Genomic DNA, 19,872 nt, shown 5'->3' on the forward strand with positions numbered 1-19,872 from the left:
CCAGCCGCTTCCAGCAGCGGTGCGGGACCCGCATCGCCACGGGGGTGGCAATCCTGCGGGTTGGATCTGGCCCACGGGCCGTAGTTTGCCCACCCCTGAACTAAAGCAACAGTGATTTGATAGTTTTTATGATTTATACAAGTCACCCATAAAAAAATCATTTAGTAATGTACACTAATTTGCAATATAAGTTCTCAGGGAAAGATACTTAAAATTATATATAAATAAAAAACCTCAGCCTTCAGAGACTTTTATTTTTTTTATAGTCCTATAATTCAAAAAGACTGTTTTCCAAACTGATATTGTACATCCAGTTAGTTTATGTGTGGCTTTGTGGCTTTCAGGGTTCTGAACAAAATATAAAATGACACAGATATTTATCTTCAAGAAATCACTCTTATGCACAACAAAATTAAATTATAGTGAAAACTGAATGATGTTGGAAGAAATTACAAATGACTTACCACTCATTTGTTTGATGGATAGTTGACCCAGCTATCACTTTTTGCAGATCTGCCAATCAGCCCAAGTTCTAGGATTCATTCCTATTCTTGTATTAGAATCACAAATTAGTCACAGTACTCCATTGATAGAATTCCTGTTGAAGAAATGTCTTTGGAGAGGTGAGGAGGTCAGTATTTCCAGTTTAGCATTAGTATAGCAATGACTTTTTGTTATGTTTTTAATTTGATATTTAAAAGGACACCATCAATTTAAAAGTCACACTTCTATCTGAACATTTTTGTACCTACAGTTGTAATTCACAACAAAGATTACTGTAACTTAAAGACATTGGAGGAAAAACAATGTTTTTTAGTTTGCTTACTCCATGCTTTTAACAGAAATTAATGAATAGTCAATTTCACTCAGTCTCTTCCCTGTAGAGAAGCCTAAGTGGTTACTCTTGCAGTTTGTGTAGAGCAGTAGTGCCCAAACTTTCCTTGTTGCATCCACCCCATTACCAGTAATGGATATATCCCCCACTCCACTATTGCACAGTTGGCTCAGCAGAGGTGGTTGGGCTGATGGGGAAGCTGGCGTCAGAATTGGGGATGGGGGTGGAGATGGGGCTAGAAACGGAGCTGGCTTGGGGCTGGAGCATGGGGCTGGACCTGGGCTGGAGGTGGAGTGGAGCTGGGGCTGGGGCTGGGCTGGGGGGAGAGTGGAGCTGTGGCTGGGGGCAAAGCAGGGGGCGGAGTGGAGCTGGGGCTGGAGCCAGGCTGGGGGCAGAATGGGGCTGGGTGGTGCTCCCCTCTGACTATCCGGGCGCTAGCCTGGGCCCCACAGCATGCCCCCCTCAAGGGGCACACCCCACATTTTGGGGACCCACTGGTGTAGAGCCTTTCACACAGAAAGAGGGGAGGGGAAAATGAAAAAATATTGTAAAAACTCCAACAACTGGCAGGAAGACTGCAGAACAAAGAAAATACTTGAAATTATTTTCAACACTTTTTTTAAAGCTGACTGAGAACTGGTCTACACATGGCTATAGTATGTTTGATAAAAGCACTTTTATATTGATATACACAACTATATCCACGCTAGGGGCTGCACCAATTTATAGCATAAGTATACTGGTTTAGAAAATTGTACATAGATTAACCCTAAATTTTTACATAGATTAACCCTAAACCCTTGTACATAGATAAACCCTAAATTTCAGGTCGATGGTGACCTTTTAACAAAAACAGCTTTTCAATTTTGAGGTTTTTGTTAGAAATGCTTAGAGAATATCACCTTTGTCCGACTTGTCCTCATCTGTCCCTCCATGAACACAAGTCAATGCCACACCATTCTATTTTGTTGCGAGCATGTTCTTTCCATTTCTGGCCAAAGAGTTTTGTCATGAGATTGGCCCAGCGTGTTTCGGTCTGCCCAGTGATCACTTGTGGTCTCTGAGGATCCAGTCACTGATGTGGGCTGTCCACCTATTGTCTTGCCTGTGGTCTACATGATCTACACGCTCATCTTCGCTTTGCGTCATACATCGCCTGCACTACATCGGTCACCTCTGCACATCTTCTGATCTCCTCATTTGGTATATGATCACGGAGCGATATCTTACACATTTGCCTTTCCATTGCTCTCTGGGTGACAGCAAATTTTTCTTCCTCCACTTTCATTGTTGACCAGCTTTCTGCTCCATATATCATTGCTGGCAGAACAGTGGAGTTAAACAGTTCTTTCCTTTTCTTCATGGGCAGTTCATTATCCATTAGAGACATCTTTATTTTGTTGAAACTTGCTCACGCCGCCTTTCGCCTCCTACTGAATTCTCCTTCGAATGAGTAGTCTCTGCTCAACTGCTGACCCAGGTAAATATATTTGTCGACTTCCTTGATTTCTTTCCCGTTTACAGTAATGATTCCTTCTGCACAATGCTCATTCCACATCCACTTTGTCTTCAAAATGGTCACTTCCAACCCTGGGTTGGTTAGGGAATATGACCAGACAATAAAACATCAAAAATAATAACAACAACAGCAGCAGCAAATAATAATAATGAACAACAACAAAACAATAAAACACCTCATAGACTCCAAGCAAGTCTCTGAAGTCTATGGGAGTTAGTCATATCCTGTATGGGGAAATTAGAGCCAGTACAGTTTAGTTTATGATATGAACTCCTGTGAAATGAGATAGATTAGTTCAGTTACAAACAGTATTCATCTTGATGTTCTGGTCAAATTCAGGTTTGGGCAGTTATCCTGCCTACCTAATTCTCCCTACGTTTTCAGTCATATACTGGCATTTTCACTTTCTGGCCTAAACTGGTGTGTAATGTTGCTTTGCAGTGTCAGAGTCTGATCTCGTCAGTAATCTGTGCATGTAACTCCCATTGATTTCAATAGAGTGCCCAATGATTGAATGTTAGGAAAATCAGGCCCCATTACAGCGTGGTGGCTGCATTTCTGCTATGGGACAAGAGATCCTTATTGGTCTCTTGCCTCTAGGGAACCTTAGGATGAAAAAAAAATCAGTATAATGGGAAAATACTAATATAGAGTGAATGTTTCAGATACACACTTTAAGTTAACTGTTATCTCTGAGCCTGAATCTTATATTTCAGATGAAATACAGCTATTACTATGCACATGCTGATCCGTAAATGTAATGGATGTTGAATCTTCTGTCATGGCTTCCTTTCCTCACAGATGGAAGCATCCATGCCTCATTTAAATATAGGCATTTTCTGAAATCAATGTTATATAATTACAAACTGAACTAGTTGCACTGTGAATCCAACAATAGTCTCCATACAGCATCAGGATGATCTACATGTCAACACCCAGCACAGTGTATCCACAGCACCAACCAACCCTGATAATTCATTTTCTTAGAAATGCCAAAGGTATTCAGAACAAAAGGGAATGAGATGTGGTAAGGATCCATTTATATTAGAAATAAGGCAATTTTCAAAAGCAGGTCCACTAATCTTCTCCTCCTGTTGAAAACAGTCTAGCTGCTTGTGTGTACAAAACAAAAACAGTTTCAATACTATTACAGAAAGTGATCTCAATCATGCTTTCTTTAATTGTGCCAAAACAGTTTTATCCTGTCCAGGCAATGTAAATCATGTTAAAGGGAATCCACAGCCATTGTGAGCAATGAGGTAATTTCCCAATGTAGATGGGACTAGAGAGTCAGACATTTATGACCTTCCATATTAATGGATTAGACAAATATCTCTCAGGAACGGAAATATAAATAATTTTAAAACTGTTTATCTCTAAATCTAACCCTATCACTTTCACAGATGTGGAAAACTATCATCTTGAAAAATCATCACCAGAGCTCTTATTGGCTAATCATGCCCTGAGAGCATGCCAACGTTTCCTGCAGAGTAAGTCATTGATGGGTATCATACACCACCTGTACCAGTAGAAGGGAGGCACAAGTGAAAGAATAAATATAGCATCCTCCGCTGCACACACTTTACCCACAGCTATATAGAGTTGGATGAACAGGCAGAAAGGAAGTTGACCTATGGGTAGATATGAGGTCAGAAGGGAGCAAGCCTATGGCGAATTTTGAAGAGTCAGAGGGCACTTTTGAATTGGATTTGGAGATAATTAAGGAGCTAGTGAAGGTGACTGGAAGAGTAGGGTGAAGTGGTTTTGCTTCCTAGAGTGAAGAAGTCTGAGTGTACCATTATCTGAATCTCAAAGTTTTTAGACTGTAAGAATTAATGCAGTGTTGTTGTAGTCATGTTGGTCCCAGGATGTTAGAGAGACCAAAGGTGGATGAAGAAAAATCTTTTATTGACCAATTTCTGCTGGTGAAAGAGATTCCTCTAAAGAAGAGCTCTGTGTGAGCTAGAAAGATTGTATCTCTCACCAGAAGAAGTTGGTCCAAACAAAAGACATTACCTCACCCAGCTTGTCTCTTTAAGAGTTCATTGCAGCAGTCGAGACAAGGAAGTGATTAAGGTCTAAGTAAGAATTTCAGCAGAGGCAGTGTCAAAGTAAATACAGATTCTAGCCAAGTTCTAGAGGTGATGACAGGCAATCTTACAGTAACGAGAGATGTGGGAGGAAAAAAATAAGTTCAAAGTCAGTTTAGGATGAGTTCAAGATTTCTTGTCATGGAAATATTAGAGTCTGTGTTAAGGACAGTGATTAAGGAGTCACATAAGGTGAGCAGATGAATGTTTGTTTTATCATGAAATTATTTCATTGTTATTTAAGGAATAAAAATCCCTCCTGCACACCCAACCAAATTTTTTTGTTGACAAACAAGAAAACATAAGTGTTTGATCCAGCAAAATCTCTTCCTGGCCCGCTGAGTCACAGAGACTTCACAGCTCTTTTATGTTGTGAAGATATTATTCACTGAGGAAATCCACTCTGTTTTTTACAGCCCCTTCCTTCTCAACAGCAGGACCTTTAACTCCACCCATCCTGATTCCTATGTCGCAGAACCCTCACAAATAGGTCCTCACACACACAAAAAATCACTATATTGTAAATTGTGGGTTCAAAGTACGGAAATTGGTCTGTTAGTACAAACGCCCAATGAATGCTGACAGGTTTTAAAAATAATCCTACAGTCAGACAAAACGTTCTCCACAAGATCAGGCCAAAACTTATTCTGTCTTAACCTAACATGGCTTGATTGCTTTTCAGAAATAGCAGACTAAAGGTCTGAGACCCATAGGTACTGAGAACCTCTTAAGGCATTCTGAGGGCTATCAAACCCATTGACATTAATGGTATTTGAGATCACTCATGACTCCTAAGAAAGTACTCAAAACCTGGGAGAATTAGGCCAGTGGCAAGCATCTGGGAAGCTGAAGAGAAAAGTTCACAGGAGAATATCGGTAAGGAAATAATTATCTCTTGGTTTTCCAAACTATTTACAAGATTCTTGTTCAACCAAAAGAAGACAAACCAACAAAGTCTCTGGACACTTTAACAATGTGTTGTTAAAGTTTAACAATAAACTCCAGATGACAGCCAATGACAAGTTTTCTGATGCAACTTTTTCAACAAAATATTACTTTTTAAACAAACATTGTTATGAAAAAATGTAATTTCATGCAAAGCTTTCTATTGTTTCCATGAAAAAGCAAAACCTGAGAGCCAAAATGTTCAATTTTCAGTATTTTTTTTGTTTTTGAAAAGTGAAAACTGAATTTTACTGAAAATCAGAGTTTTCAAAAAAACAAAATATATCTATCTTCACTTTTTTCCTTTAAAAATAAGAACATTTCCACACTAAAATTCCCAAATATACATTTTTCCATTTCTTAGAGAGAAAGAGAGTGAGTGAGTTTGTGTGTGTGTGTGCGTGAATGTGTCCCTCTGCCCATGTCCAGCTCTATCCCAAACCAAGGAACGTACCTGCACACAGGCCAGTTTTCACTCCAGAACTTCCTGTCCTAGTTTCTGGTTAATAAACCCTTGTGGCTTCCTCACACTTTTCTGAAATCCCTGCTGGGATTAAAACTTAAAAAAAAAAAGAAAAAAACCTTCTCACTTTGATGACCTATCTTGAGTATACCAGTCCTGGAGGGTGCAACAGAGCTTCAGGATCCCCTCCCAGAGGTACTGAATGATTTTTTTGCATTTTGTCACATGACCCTAAAGTATTGTATATTTCAATCTCCATTTCTATAAGCATTTTAATTTATAACAAACTACTTCTGCTCACTGCCAAACCTTAAGCTCTTTTAATTACAAAAACAGGATTGTGAATTTGATTTTAGCACAATATCTGTAATTTCAGTTGCTCTGTCCCTATCTCAAGTCATCTAATGACATGGATAGCTCTGCGAATTTACTTATGAGGCATGTGGATGACATGACTTGCTGTCTTGACATTTTCTACGCAAACCTTAAAGATTTTTGCATTTTATCACAACGATAATGCTTTTCAGTTGTACCACTCTCCAGAGGAATGGATATAGCTTTCATAGATACATCCATAGGCAAATACTTTAAAACAATATAAATGTTGCAAATTTTACTAATGATACTGTGCATAGGAGTTCATTATGTTTCTCACTGCAAAAACAACCTAATTGCATCACGATATCTATGAGTCATATTAATCGGAGACATCTGTTGATGCAGGAATTCATAGGCCTTACATGAAACAAACATTGCAGGAACTCATAGGCCTTATATGAAACAAACAAAGAATACTAATGGATTAGTAATTTTAAATTCTGGCCTGCCATGATCTCTAGATTCATAGGAATGTAAGCAAAATCTAAAAATGAGGTAAGCTTTAGATGTCTAGATATGTAGGTGGTGTTTCTCTGTTAGAAAACCTATACTTTACCAAGTTCAAGTTTCTTCTAAAAGATGTTGCTTCCAGTATCCTCTGTATTGAACAGAACAGATGGAAATACAGTAAAGCCTGTATCCTGATTCCTACCCTCCAGTAATTCACTTATAGCTCATCTTTGAATATCAACATGGCATTCACCACAAACTGGTCTTTCAAGATGCCATGTGTAAAGTCTTTTTATCCCCTAGTCTAGTTGTTGTTGTATCTCCCTCCCTATAATTTAGGGACACATAGTAGTGACCACAGCTCAGCAGCAAGGATCCTGGACCAAAGATTATTTTAAGCAGGAGTGTTAGGTAAAAAGCAAGTCCTACTCACCTCTCCAGCACCCGAGTTTGTGCGGAGTTGGTATAAGGCTCAGAGATCTGTCAGAGACCAGACAACACTTTGTTGATCAACGGGCTCACACCATCCTTAGCTTAAGAGCCAAGCTTTGGAGTAAGTGTGGCAAGTTTATTAGGGGTGAGCATCAATGTTTATACACGGAAGTAAACAAAGTGATTAACAGATCATAATGGTCATGCATAATCAATTAAGATTCTACAGGATAAAACAGGTTAAAATGCAAATTGGAGAAGACAAAAACGGGAGATGGTTACTTATTGGGAGGGGGGGTGTCATGAGTGGTTCACAGGTCAGAGCTTTGATTAAAAGTTTCAGATAGAGACATCAAGTCTGGGTTAAGTTTAAACTCATAAAGAGTTCAGACTCAACAGGAGCACCAGTCCACTTTTTCAAAAACTGCATTGATTATTTCACACTCATTTCATGTATAATTTGAGCCCTAAATGGAACAAATATCACTGTTCTTTATTTAAAGCTGCACATACTTTGCTATTCAGTACCGACCAAATGGAGATGAAGATAGTAAATGAAAGTACATATGCAACAATTGTATAGACTAGGTTTGCTTCCTGGTCCAAGTGTCCTTGTGATTGCCCCCTGCCCCAGAGAAGGGGGGTGGGGGCAGAAAACTTTTCCATGAAATCCATTACTGCTATGTAACTTCATTGACGAATATGGAATGACTTGAGATTTACACTGATTTAATAAAAAGAACAGGAGTACTTGTGGCACCTTAGAGACTAACAAATTTATCTCAGCATAAGCTTTTGTGGGCTACAGCTCACTTCTTCGGATGAATAGAATGGAATACACAGACAGAAGATATTTATACATACAGAGAACATGAAAAGGTGGAAGTACACATACCAACTGTAAGAGGCCAATCAACTGAGATGAGCTATCATCAGCAGGAGAAAAAAAAACTTTGAAGTGATAATTGAGATGACCCATTCAAGGTGTGAGGAGAACTTAACATGGGGAAATAGATTAAATTAGTGTAATGACCCAACCATTCCCAGTCTCTGTTTAAACCTAAGTTAATTGTCTCTAATTTGCATATTAATTCGAGTTCAGCAGTCTCTCTTTGGAGTCTGTTTTTGAAGATTTTTTGTAGCAAAATTGCCACCTTCAAGTCTGTCACTGAGTGGTTAGAGAGGTTGAAGTGTTCTTCCACTGGTTTTTTAATGTTATGATTCCTGATGTTTTAATAGCAATCAAAATCTGGCCGTAAGAGCAGAGAAACAGTTGGCTAGATCTAATATAGCATTTCAGATGCAGCAATCTATTCCCTTTGCTTTTAGATAGGTCCCTGCTGCCCTTTTAAAAGTGTAAACATGTAATTACCGTAAGCATAAGCAATAAAATATTCTTGATGTTATCTTTCAGATTAGATCTTTAAAACTGGAGTCCCATTTGTTCTATGTGGTCATTGAACATCCCATAACACTCTTCACTAGATTAAATGTTTGCTCCAGAGTCTTTGGCCAAAATTTCTTCTCCTCATCTTCTACAACATATGGTGTACCAGTTAGCTACACCTCCATTTTAGAGGTGGCTGCATTTTGATGGGGCTTTACTGATATAGGTGCTAGTCCTGCAAACACTTACACACCTGAATAGTTTTATGCACACAAAGTTCTAATGAACTCAGTGGGACTATCCACATGAGTAAAAGTCAGCTGCCTAAGTGAAGTGCTTTGGGATATTTGTCATATCTTCAATTCTTATAGTAATTTCCTACTGACAGCGAAGCTGCCTGATGGAAGACAAATCCATTTCCTGGCAATTTCTGAAGTTTCAAGATTTGTTTTCATTTTGGATTGGAATGAAAACAAAATCTGCTCTACCTGAGTCTGAGCAGAGTTTTTAATCTGAAATCACTATGAATCATGCAGAGCAGGGACTTGCTCCTTGGTTTCCCATATCCCAGAGTCACTAGCTGCCTGTATCCTCTCCTGCCCCCAAATCCTTCCCAACAAAATTTTTGTGGCAACTTATTGCTTTTGTTATTTGCAACCTTATATTATTTGCCTCTCCCAGTTGACAGCAAGCATATACACAGAGCAAGAAATTCTCCATTTGCTATTTCCTGAGACAATCATATTTTATGGGTGAAGGCTTTTAAAGCTTTGGAAATTACATTTGAAATAAATTAAATAAATTAAATACTGCCATTAACTTTGTTTTTAATGGGCTGGTCCCATGGCCTGTTGATAGCGTTTTGTGAGATATGATGAAATCCAAGTTAATTTTTTTGATTTGGAGATTGCCACCTGAAAAACATACTCTGTAATGACCTCTGGCAACTGATGAAGGATCAATGTTCATCATGCTCCCCAATATGCTGCTTTCCTGTATGACAGCCCGAAGGGCTGCTGTTGTTATACTTACTAGACCAACCAATATTTGGACATTTTACTATAAAACATTGCATTTTGTTTAGATGTACATTATTTGTAAAACAGAACCTTCAGAGAACCAAAAGGATTTAATATTTGGATTTATGGGGCCTGATTCTCATTTGCACAAAGGCCCATTTACAGCTCTTTGACTGTATAAAGGGGCCTTAAAGTGGGAGTAAATTATATGGCCAAAGCAGAGAAAAGGGAGCTAGTCAGTGTAAATCAGACTCATGCCCTTAATGTCCAAGTGGGATATATATGCTATGTCTTTAAAAAATAATAATAATAATAATCAGCTGAGCTAAGAGGAAAACAATGAAATTAGAAAGGAAATTTAAAAGGACTGAACTGAAGAAATAACATGTTAGTGGAAAGAAAACCAGCAAGACTAGGAGGAGTGGATCATCATATCTGGGCAGTGAACATTGCTCCAGCTTCTAAAAGACCTCGCCAGTCAACTTGAGTTAACAGCTTTTTAGACTGTATATCGAAATCCAGGGATATTCAAATTGACTTAGTGATTATTTATTTCACATCTTTGTTATTTGTTGTGCAATTATTATTAGGGGATAGAATATTTTTCTTTAATATTAGGTTAAATGTACAAAAAGTAACTATTACGCTTTTGGGTATTTTCTTTCCATTTAATAGCATAAAAAGCCTTTTAATCTCACTGAAATTTTATTTTATAGGTGCCAGTTTCCCAACCTCGTGATACTAGCCAGATAAGATTGTTATAGAATATAGATGATTGGAACAGGGATCTGTGAACCACATATTAGCAGTGTTTTTTTATCTAATGCTGGACATCTCTCAGTATGTTTTGTGGAAGAAATTAAATTTCACTTCCTCTGTTGTCCTGGTCTACAATACTTGCATAAATGAAAATCCTTCATTATGTGATCATTGGGATCTTTATTATAATAATCTATTGCATCATGTATCATCATGCACACACTGAACTTCGCATCACAAACATTTAACTACAAGTATGAAGTTATTTGGCTATAGGTTATTTGGGAGCCTAGTTATAGCACAAACTTGAACATTTCTGTAAGACTATTATGTCTATTCATGTCACTTTTCAGGTGTTACACAAAGATGCAATAGTAACTTTAGTTCACCAAGAACCCTACACCTGGTCCTGCTGGAGGCTATTTTGCAATTCACTGTCAATTGTGGTGTTACAGGAGCTGATACACAAGTAGGAAATTGGAGCTCCCTGTCAATAAACAATCGTGCTCTAGTTTCAGCACAGAGGAAGGAGGCAGAATTGAGAGCTGCCTAGAAAACTGAAGAGAACTCAATCCATTCTAAGCCATGCCTAAAATGCTTTCACACATCAGTACGATTGAGACAATTACGGCTGTAAAATCAATTTGAAAGGACTCTTCACCCACACCTTCTTTATACCCTGCAAATCTCTTAAGGCCCAATTCTGTCACCCTTACATTGAGCAGTCCTTGATGCTGCAAGTAGTCCCACTGACTTCAATGAGATTATGCATTGAGTAAAATACTGCTCAGTTTGCATAAGGGTGGCAAAAGCTGGCCCTACCCTACCAGGAGCTGCAGGAATGTCTCTCTGATTGCAAATAGAAGATGTGAATGAATGTAAACTTATTAACAGAAAAATGAAAATATTGGAGGACAATTTTAATGGGATTGGTTGGAGGGTGGAAAGGCATTTTGAACAGATCAGAAAGATAACTTTTTGTCCAAAACATATGTGGTTTGTTCAAAAAAGTAAGAAATATGATTGCAAGAAAGTACAAGATTTCCTCTATTCAGTTTAGAATTATTTTAAATTCTACTGATTACCACTTGGAAAAAAGGAAGCAAACAAATTGGAAAGAAAAAATTACCTAAATGGAATGCTTGCACCCAGGAGATACAGTAATGTTTGAGAACACCACCAAAAGAGTGGATGAATGAGTTATGTTTTATTATTTACATTAAACAATTATGGGCAAATTATACACTTAGTGACCAGCCTATGGCTTGGGCAACCACCGGTGGCTTTTAAATTATGGGTCTTGGAAGCCCCTGTGTTAAATTGTTTTGGATTATGAATTTAAAATCTGCTCCCTGAGCAGCACCTCGTAATGTTTAAAATTAACAATTTGAATCACCCCCATCACTATAAAGAGATAGTGGGTGCCAACATCCCCCCAGCTGTCTCCTACTGCTTCCCCTGAAGCCCCAGGACCATTGCTCCAAGCAGCTGTGCTCCCTTTCTATTCTAGCTGCTCACCAGCTCCCTCATTGCTGTCTGCTGTCTTTCAGGGGGAGAAAGAGGAGAGTAGCAGCACCATTGCTTTATCACTTACTTCCTCTGTGGCATATGTAAGTCCCAGGGAGAGGAGGATATAACCTCAACTGTCTCTGCCTGAATCTAGGGGAGAACCCAACGAAGGATGGCTCCCTTCTCCAACAGAGCCACCTAGGGCAGCACAGGAAAGGGGGAAAATACAAAGGTGGTGAGAACCAACTGCCAGTTTTGGCTCCTGATTCTGTGCTCCAGTCCTGGTGCAGATTAAAGCAGCCTGGGTGGCTGCTCTACCTTGTGCTAATCAGCTATGATCTCCAAGTGACCATAAACTAGCTGGTAGCAGCCACAGTGCCATTCCTCCTCCTTACATTAGAGGTGCAGGGAGGAAGTCACAGGAGTCAGATACATACCCACTGAAGACTCCAGCATGCCAGAGAAATCCCATGCAGGGATTTCTGCTCCCTTTGCACCAACTGACTGTTACAAAAGCACTGGAACAAGTAAAAAAAAAATAGGATCCAAAGTATTGACTATTGCCCCCTTTTTTAATATAAGGCTTAGCCCTTGTGTTGAAGTGTTTTTATGCCAGTGGTGTAAATCCAGAATAAACCCTTTCAATTTACTGTGCAGTTATACCATCCGACAGATCACTGACAGGGCCCAGTCCTGCATTCTTTATGCATCAAAAACCCGCATGGATGTTCACAGACTACATGAACAATTTAATATTTACCATATATACTCGTTCATTAGCCCGTTCGTTTATAAGCCGACCCCCCAAGATGGTTAGATAAAAATAGCAAAAACTGTATGACCCTTTCATAAGCCGACCCTACATTTCAGGGGTTGGCGAACTTTGCCTCCCAGCCGTCAGAGTAAGCCACTGGCGGGTCAGGATATTTTGTTTACTTGGAGCGTCTGCAGGCATGGAGCCCCTCAGCTCCCTGTGGCCATGGTTCACTGTTCCCAGCCAATGGGAGCTACGGGAAGTGGTGCGCCACTTCCCGCAGCTCCCATTGGCTGAGATGCTTCCCACACAGATGACATCAGGATAGGAGGGACTGCATGCACTTTGTTTTGAATTCTAATCCAGCATCCAATCTGGACAAAATGGAGAACTGGTCTGAACTCAACAAGATGAAATTCAATAAAGACAACTGCAGAGTACTTCCCTTAGGAAGGAAAAAATCAAATATACAACTATGAAATGGAGAATAACTGGCTAGGTAGTAGTACCGCTGAAAAGGATCTGAAGGTTATATTCAATCACAAATTGAATATTGACAATATGATGCAGCTGTAAAAAAAAAAGGCTAAAATTCTGGGGTATATTAACAGGAGTATCATATGCAGGGATCCTAGTTTTCCATGATAAAAAACCCAAAATTCTCCAATAAAAAAACCAACATAAAAATCTGTGTTTTTCCATTATTACAATGATGCTGAATTTTAGTTTCCCTAGCCAAAATATATATAGGTATCAGTTGAATAAAGTGTTTTATGGATACAGCAGAGCCCTGTTTATCCAATCTAACTGGGACCAGAGCCAGATTGGATAATCAAAAATTTTGATAATTTGGAGAGCTTCAGCAGAAGCCCAAGCCCTGCCACCTGGGGCCAACAGCAGGAGACCTGTCACCAGGACTCGGGCTGTCAGCCCTGGTTTGGTTAATATGGAGAGCTGGATAATGGATGCTTGGATAAGCAGGGTTCTGATGTATATGCTTTTGTTTTTTCACAAAATGTAAAAATAAAAGATTCTTCGTAAAAAACGCAAATTCCATGTTTTTCCATGGCAAATGGATTTCTAGAATCCCTGATCATATGTAAGACACAGGAAGTAACTGTCCCCACTACTTGGCACTGGTGAGGCCTCAGCTGGAATACTATGTCCAGCTCTGGGCACCACACTTTAGGAAAGATGTGGAACAAATTGGAGAGAGTCCAGAGCAGAGCAACAAAAATGATCGAAGGTTTAGAAAACCTGACCTCGGAAGAATAGTTAACAAACTGGGCATGTTTAGTCTTGAAAAAAGAAGACGGGGGGGGGGGCTGACTCAATAACAGTCTTAAAATATGTTAAGGCTGTTATGAAGAGGACTTGTATCAATTATTCTCTGTGTCCACTGAAGGCAGGAGAAGTAGTAATGGGCTTAATCCACAGCAAGGGAAATTTAGGTTAGATATTTAGGAAAAACTTTCTAACTATAAGGGTAGTTAAACTCTGGAATAGGTTTCTAAGGGAAGTTGTGGAATCTCCATCATTGGAGGTTTTTAAAAATAGGTTGAACAAACACCAGCCAGGGATGATCTATGTTTACTTGGTCCTGCAACAGCACCCAGGGCTTGACTTGATGACTTCTCATGGTCCCTTCCAGCCCTAGATTTCTCTGATTCTTTGACTAACCAGTAGCTCTGCCTCAAGCTACCGCCACCATTCTCGATGATGACAATATTTTCCACTGCCATTTGTTGCATTGTGTGGCTCGCATCATCACTTCAGAGCTCATCATCTGTACTGTAAGAAGAGATGGGCTCAAACTGAAACCCCAAAGCCAAAACTCCACAAGCTGTAGAGCAGTGGTCCCCAACGCGGTGCCCGCGGGTGCCATGGCATTTATGTGCGCAGGGGAGAGAAGTTGCAGCCCTGCACCTGATGGGGTCAGAGAACTCAGGCTGCGGGTGCCAGTGTTCTCTGTCTCCAGCAGGCGCGGGGCCCACCTAGTGCCCAGCAGAGGAGAGAAGTCGGGGTCCTGCGCCTGCTGGGGACAGAGATCTCAGGCTGCGGGTGCCAGTGTTCTCTGTCTCCGGCAGGCGCGGGGCCCACCTAGTGCCCAGCAGTGGAGAGAAGTCGGGGTCCTGCGCCTGCTGGGGACAGAGTACTCTGGGGCTGCAGGCGCTGGTGTTCTCTGTCCTCGCGGCTTCTCTCCGGCTTCTTTCTGCGCTGCCCAGAACTGCCGCAAAAAAACCAAACAAACTAACAAATAAAAAAAGCTCCGACTCTGCCGTCCCAAGAATGGATGCAATGCCACCCGTAGCATGTGCTGCCCCAGGCACGTGCTGGCTCCACTGGTGCCTGGAACCGGCCCTGTATGTGAATATTCCGCTGCACTGATACTGCTGTTTTCTTGTGCTTTGCGATTTATTATTTTTTTTAACATTTTGTCCCAGAATGAGTGGTTCAAATAAAAGATAATGTACGTATTATTTCAATGCAGAGTGGGAAGAATCCTATTGTTTTATTGAAAATAAAGGGAAATGTGTTTGTTTATTGTGCGGGGTGCTGTTGCAGTGCCAAAAAAACAATGTTGAATGCTATTTCCAAACTAATCATGGCTCTTTTGACATTAGCCATCCACTTAAATCTGAGTTGAGAAAGAAGAAAATTAATCAACTCAAATCAAATCTATCTGCCCAGCAATCTGTTTTCATTAGACAAGTGGTAAAGTCTAAAGGTGCTACTATTGCTTCCTTTAAAATTGCTCATCTGCTCGCAAAGAAGAAAAATCCCTTTCAAGATGGTAAATTGTTGATGGAAGCATTTTTGACTGGTGCTGATTGCGTTTCAAGGATTTCCTAACAAGGGTGAGATTTTGTCGGCAATACAAGACTTCCAGTTATCAGACAACACAGTTACGAGGAGGATACGTGCAATTTCAAGCGACATGCAAACTCAGCTAAACGATGACTTGGAAATATGTGACTGGTTTTCACTGCAATTTGATGAGTCTACAGATATATCGGATACAGCGCAGTTGGCAGTTATGGTGAGGATGGTATTTAGTGACTTCACCGTAAAAGAAGAGTTACTAAAAGTATTGCCTATGAAAGGGCGAACAAGGGGTGAGGACATCTATAATTTATTCAAATCTTACGCAACATCAATTAGTATGCCACTACACAAGCTGTCTGCGATCATCGCTGATGGGATACCAGCAATGATGGGCAGCGCCAATGGATTCATTGCACTCTGTAAGAAGAATGAATCCTTTCCAAACTTTGTCTTATCCAGGGCCACCCAGAGGCGGGGTAAGTGGGGCAATTTGTTCTGGGCCCTGCAGGGGCCCCCACGAGAGTTTTTCGGGGCCCCTGGAGCGGGGTCCTTTACTCCCTCCGGGGGCCCCGGAAAACTCAGACAGGGCCCGGGCCCCTGGAGCTTCTTCTGCTCCAGGTCTTCGGCGGCGGGGGGTCCTTCCACCCCGGGACCCACCGCCGAAGTGCTGGGTCTTCGGCGGCAATTCGGTGGTGAGGGCCCCCCGCCGCCGAAGACCCCAGGCCCCCTGAATCCTCTGGGTGGCCCTTGTCTTATCATTGCATTATCCACCAAGAAGCTTTGTGCGTCAAAGTTCTTTCTTTTCAACACGCCATGAATGTCATTATTAAAATAATTAACTCGATTTGAGCAAAACCTTTGAAACAACGACTTTTTAAGGCCCTGTTGGAAGATGTTGATGATAAACAATCTGATCTTATCTTGCACACAGACGTACGATGGCTGAGCAAAGGTAAAGTTCTTGCACGTTTTTTAAGCCTAATTGAAGAGATCAAAGAATTTCTGAAGTCCACAAATCAGAACTTTGAGCAACTAGAAGACTCCAGCTGGTTAATGGACTTGGCTTTTCTTGCCAACATCACTGACAAATTGAACATTTTAAATGTTGAGCTCCAGGGAAAAGACAAACATGTGGCTCAAATGATAGGTTCTGTAAAATCATTCAAAGCAAAACTGATCTTGTGGATGTCAGATATGAAGACGAAGTCTCTCGTACATTTCTCAAGTATGAAGAAAATGGTATGTGACAGTGATTTTAACCCATCACCATTTGTTATCCACATTCAAACACTTCTGGAAGAATTTGAAAAGAGATTTCAACAGTTCACCATCATTGAGCCTGTAGTTGTCTTTCTCGTGAATCCTTTTACTTGCCAAATAGAGGTAACAGAAATGGCTACATCAATTGTGAGTCTCATTCAAGTAAGAACAGAAGATGTGGAACTGGAGATTTTGGACCTTCAAAATGATATTGTTCTAAAATCCTGCGCAACAGATGAAAACTTTTGGAATCTGGTTGACCGAAAAAAGTTTCCTGCCTTAAAAAATGTAGCATACAAAATAAAATCTTATTTCAGTTCCACTTATCTATGCAAAGTTCTGTTTTCAACAATGAACATCATAAAATCAAAATACAGATCTCGGCTTACAGATGCCCATCTTGACGATTGCTTATGAACGGGAATATCATCCTACTCTCTCAACTACGAAAAATTGGCTGAAGAAATACAATGCCAAAAAACACACTGACTTTATTAGAAAAACCACGTGAATTAATTATACCTATTTTCCATTAAGTGCTGATGAGCACGTATGATTAACTTGTGTTTAACTTTTTTCATATTTGTTTGTTTATTGAAATCCAGATACAAGTAACAATACAAAGAATATTTTTAATTAACCATAACTGGCTATCTATGTTAAAGTAAGAATAATAAATATATTTGGACCAGCAGTTCAACAATGTTTTACTTTTTTAAAATAAATAAGATGAAAACGGTTTATATTTATTTTGTAAAAACTCCTTAATTTTTCTTACAGGTAGATAAAAAAGAGCAAATTCACATGGTAAGGTGAAAGAGTAATTGCCGAATAATTAATACCTTTTACATGTAAAATTACCTTTTTTATCTTATGGATTCATATATTATGTAATATTAAATATGATGTTTTTCGTATTATTTAATGTACAAATACAAAATAAGCCTTGAAAAAACTGTTGGCGCCTGCCACACTCTTCTGAAAACATGAATGTGCTACTGGCCACAAAAAGGTTGGGGACCACTGCTGTAGAGTGTTCAACCTCCAAATATAGATCCAGATCAGTATGTTGGAAAAGGTCCCTATTTTTATAACAGGCTTTTGAAATTCAGATCAAATTTGGTTGCTTGAACTCATCTCTAGTTATGTGTAACATGATGGATTAACATGTAATACGCTTTCTTTCCTTTGATAACAAAAAAAAGTAATTAAAGAATGTCTGATTAAATCTGGCATGAGCTTCCCATAGGAGAAACTTAAACAGTATTCCATTGATGCTGTTGATTTAAATGCATCACAGTTACAAATGCAATAATACAATCATGGAACATTTTAAGAAGGGTCAGTAGCACATACACCATGGCAATACTAAAACAAAGCCCAAAGATTAAGATTTAGAAATGTAAGTAATGTGGTTAAATAAAAAAATTCATTTTTTTTCATTTGATTTTGGAGAGAGCTTTCTGACATGAGAAAGGAAGTTTGCCCTTTTTTTGGTAATAAGATTTGATGAGGTATAAGAAGAAGAGGGGTGGGGGGGAAATCTCACTGTTGCCTTCCCTTCAGCAAAGCCCCAGCATTAAATGAGAAATCAGCTTGTTACTTGCTGCTCCTTCTCCTATCATCTATTTGCAGAAGTTCATTACTTAGTTCCCATTCATATCGTCTCTGTGGAGAATAACAGGCTGATGACATTTCAGTTAATCATAATCTTCCTCTTCTGTGACAGCCAGCCAGCAGCCTTTTTTAAAATAAACTTGCAGAATGAAATTTTTTTAAAAGAAGGACTTTTCTCACTCTCACAGAGGGAAAAATTGACAAGATGAATACGTGAGAATATTACAGAAATGAAAAAATTCACATAGGCTTATTACTGCATCTCTCTCCCTCTCAACATTTTCTATGCTATGCTGTTGCCAGACATATTTTTACTGACATACCTTTACACTAACCTCTTATAATATGATACCTCTTATCTACAGCATACTTAGTAGCAAGAAAGATGCCTTAAGTCTCCAAGCATTGACTTTAAATATCAGCTGGTTATGGATACACTAGTAAAATGATAAATTGGGGGGAAACTGAATTTGATCCAGTACATTAACAGTTTATAACCCGAGAAACTTGTGCTAAGATTTCAAGCCATTACTGGTATCCATCTTATATGAGAGTCAGTATAATAGATCTGTTATAGTAACCCAATTACATTACCAAAAGATGAATGGGAAAGAGAGGTTAATGTGGAAACGCTGTTTGGGTTTGGGAAAGCCTCAGAAAGCTTGAGAGAAGGCTTACTCGGACTCCAGCAAGGAGAGAAGCCATTGGCTAGCAGTTGAACATAAATCAAGGAAGGCTTGAGACTTGAATAAAGACCACAGAAACCCAAGGCAATAAGGAGGGCTTGTGATGGGGTATACAACCTGGACAACAAGAGGTTATAGAACTGTTCTGGTCTCAGTGAGCTCCATCCCACCACACCTGCAAGGCAGGTACAGGCTGGAGGAGGAGCTTAACAGAGGAGCAAAACAGTTCACTTGTTAGCATACCAGGGGAAAGAACAGACCTTCAACCCTCAGTTCCTGAGGAAAGCCCTTATGGGCAGAGCTTCCCAGATGACCATGGCCTGAAGGACGGATCCTGATACATCCTGAGAGAGAGTCATTCCTCCCTCTCTCTTACTAACTCAGTTTATATGCATTAATCCCCACTGCTTTTTGTTCACAGGCTACCCCGACTTTGACGTGATCAGGCCAGAGGGCCAAGTCACAGGAAGAGGCAGGCCACTGCAAGGTGGAGCAGACATCAGCAGGAGACACCCAGTGGAGAGAGACCTGTTATACCATGCCTGGCCACAAGGAGGTGCCAGTGGTAAGTCAACCCCTTCACAGGGCCAGATAAGCCATTGGTAACATAAGAACATAAGAATGGCCATATTGGGTCAGACCAAAGGTCCATCCAGCCCAGTATCCTGTCTATCGACAGTGGCCAATGCCAGGTGCCCCAGAGGGAGTGAACCTAACAGGTAATGATCAAGTAATCTCTCCCCTGCCATCCATCTCCATCCTCTGACAAACAGAGGCTAGGAACACCATTCCTTACTCATCCTGGCTAATAGCCATTAATGGACTTAACCTCCATGAATTTATCTAGTTCTCTTTCAAATTCTGTTATAGTCCTAGCCTTCACAACCTCCTCAGCCAAGGAGTTCCACAGGTTTACTGTGCACTGTGTGAAGAACTTCCTTTT

At 40.0% G+C, this 19,872-nt stretch overlaps 1 long non-coding RNA gene across 1 annotated transcript in view; it reads right to left on the reverse strand.

Annotated features, from left to right (window-relative positions):
- Positions 1–339: 339 nt before the first annotated feature.
- The window catches only part of LOC120403509, a 51,130-nt gene continuing 31,597 nt past the window's right edge, over positions 340–19,872 (reverse strand). The window contains exon 3 of the long non-coding RNA XR_005597551.1: positions 340–2,425. This is a non-coding gene — a long non-coding RNA (uncharacterized LOC120403509). The remainder of the gene's footprint in view (positions 2,426–19,872) is intronic.

The sequence above is a fragment of the Mauremys reevesii genome, linkage group 4, assembly GCF_016161935.1.
Source record: "Mauremys reevesii isolate NIE-2019 linkage group 4, ASM1616193v1, whole genome shotgun sequence".
Lineage (NCBI taxonomy): Eukaryota > Metazoa > Chordata > Testudines > Geoemydidae > Mauremys > Mauremys reevesii.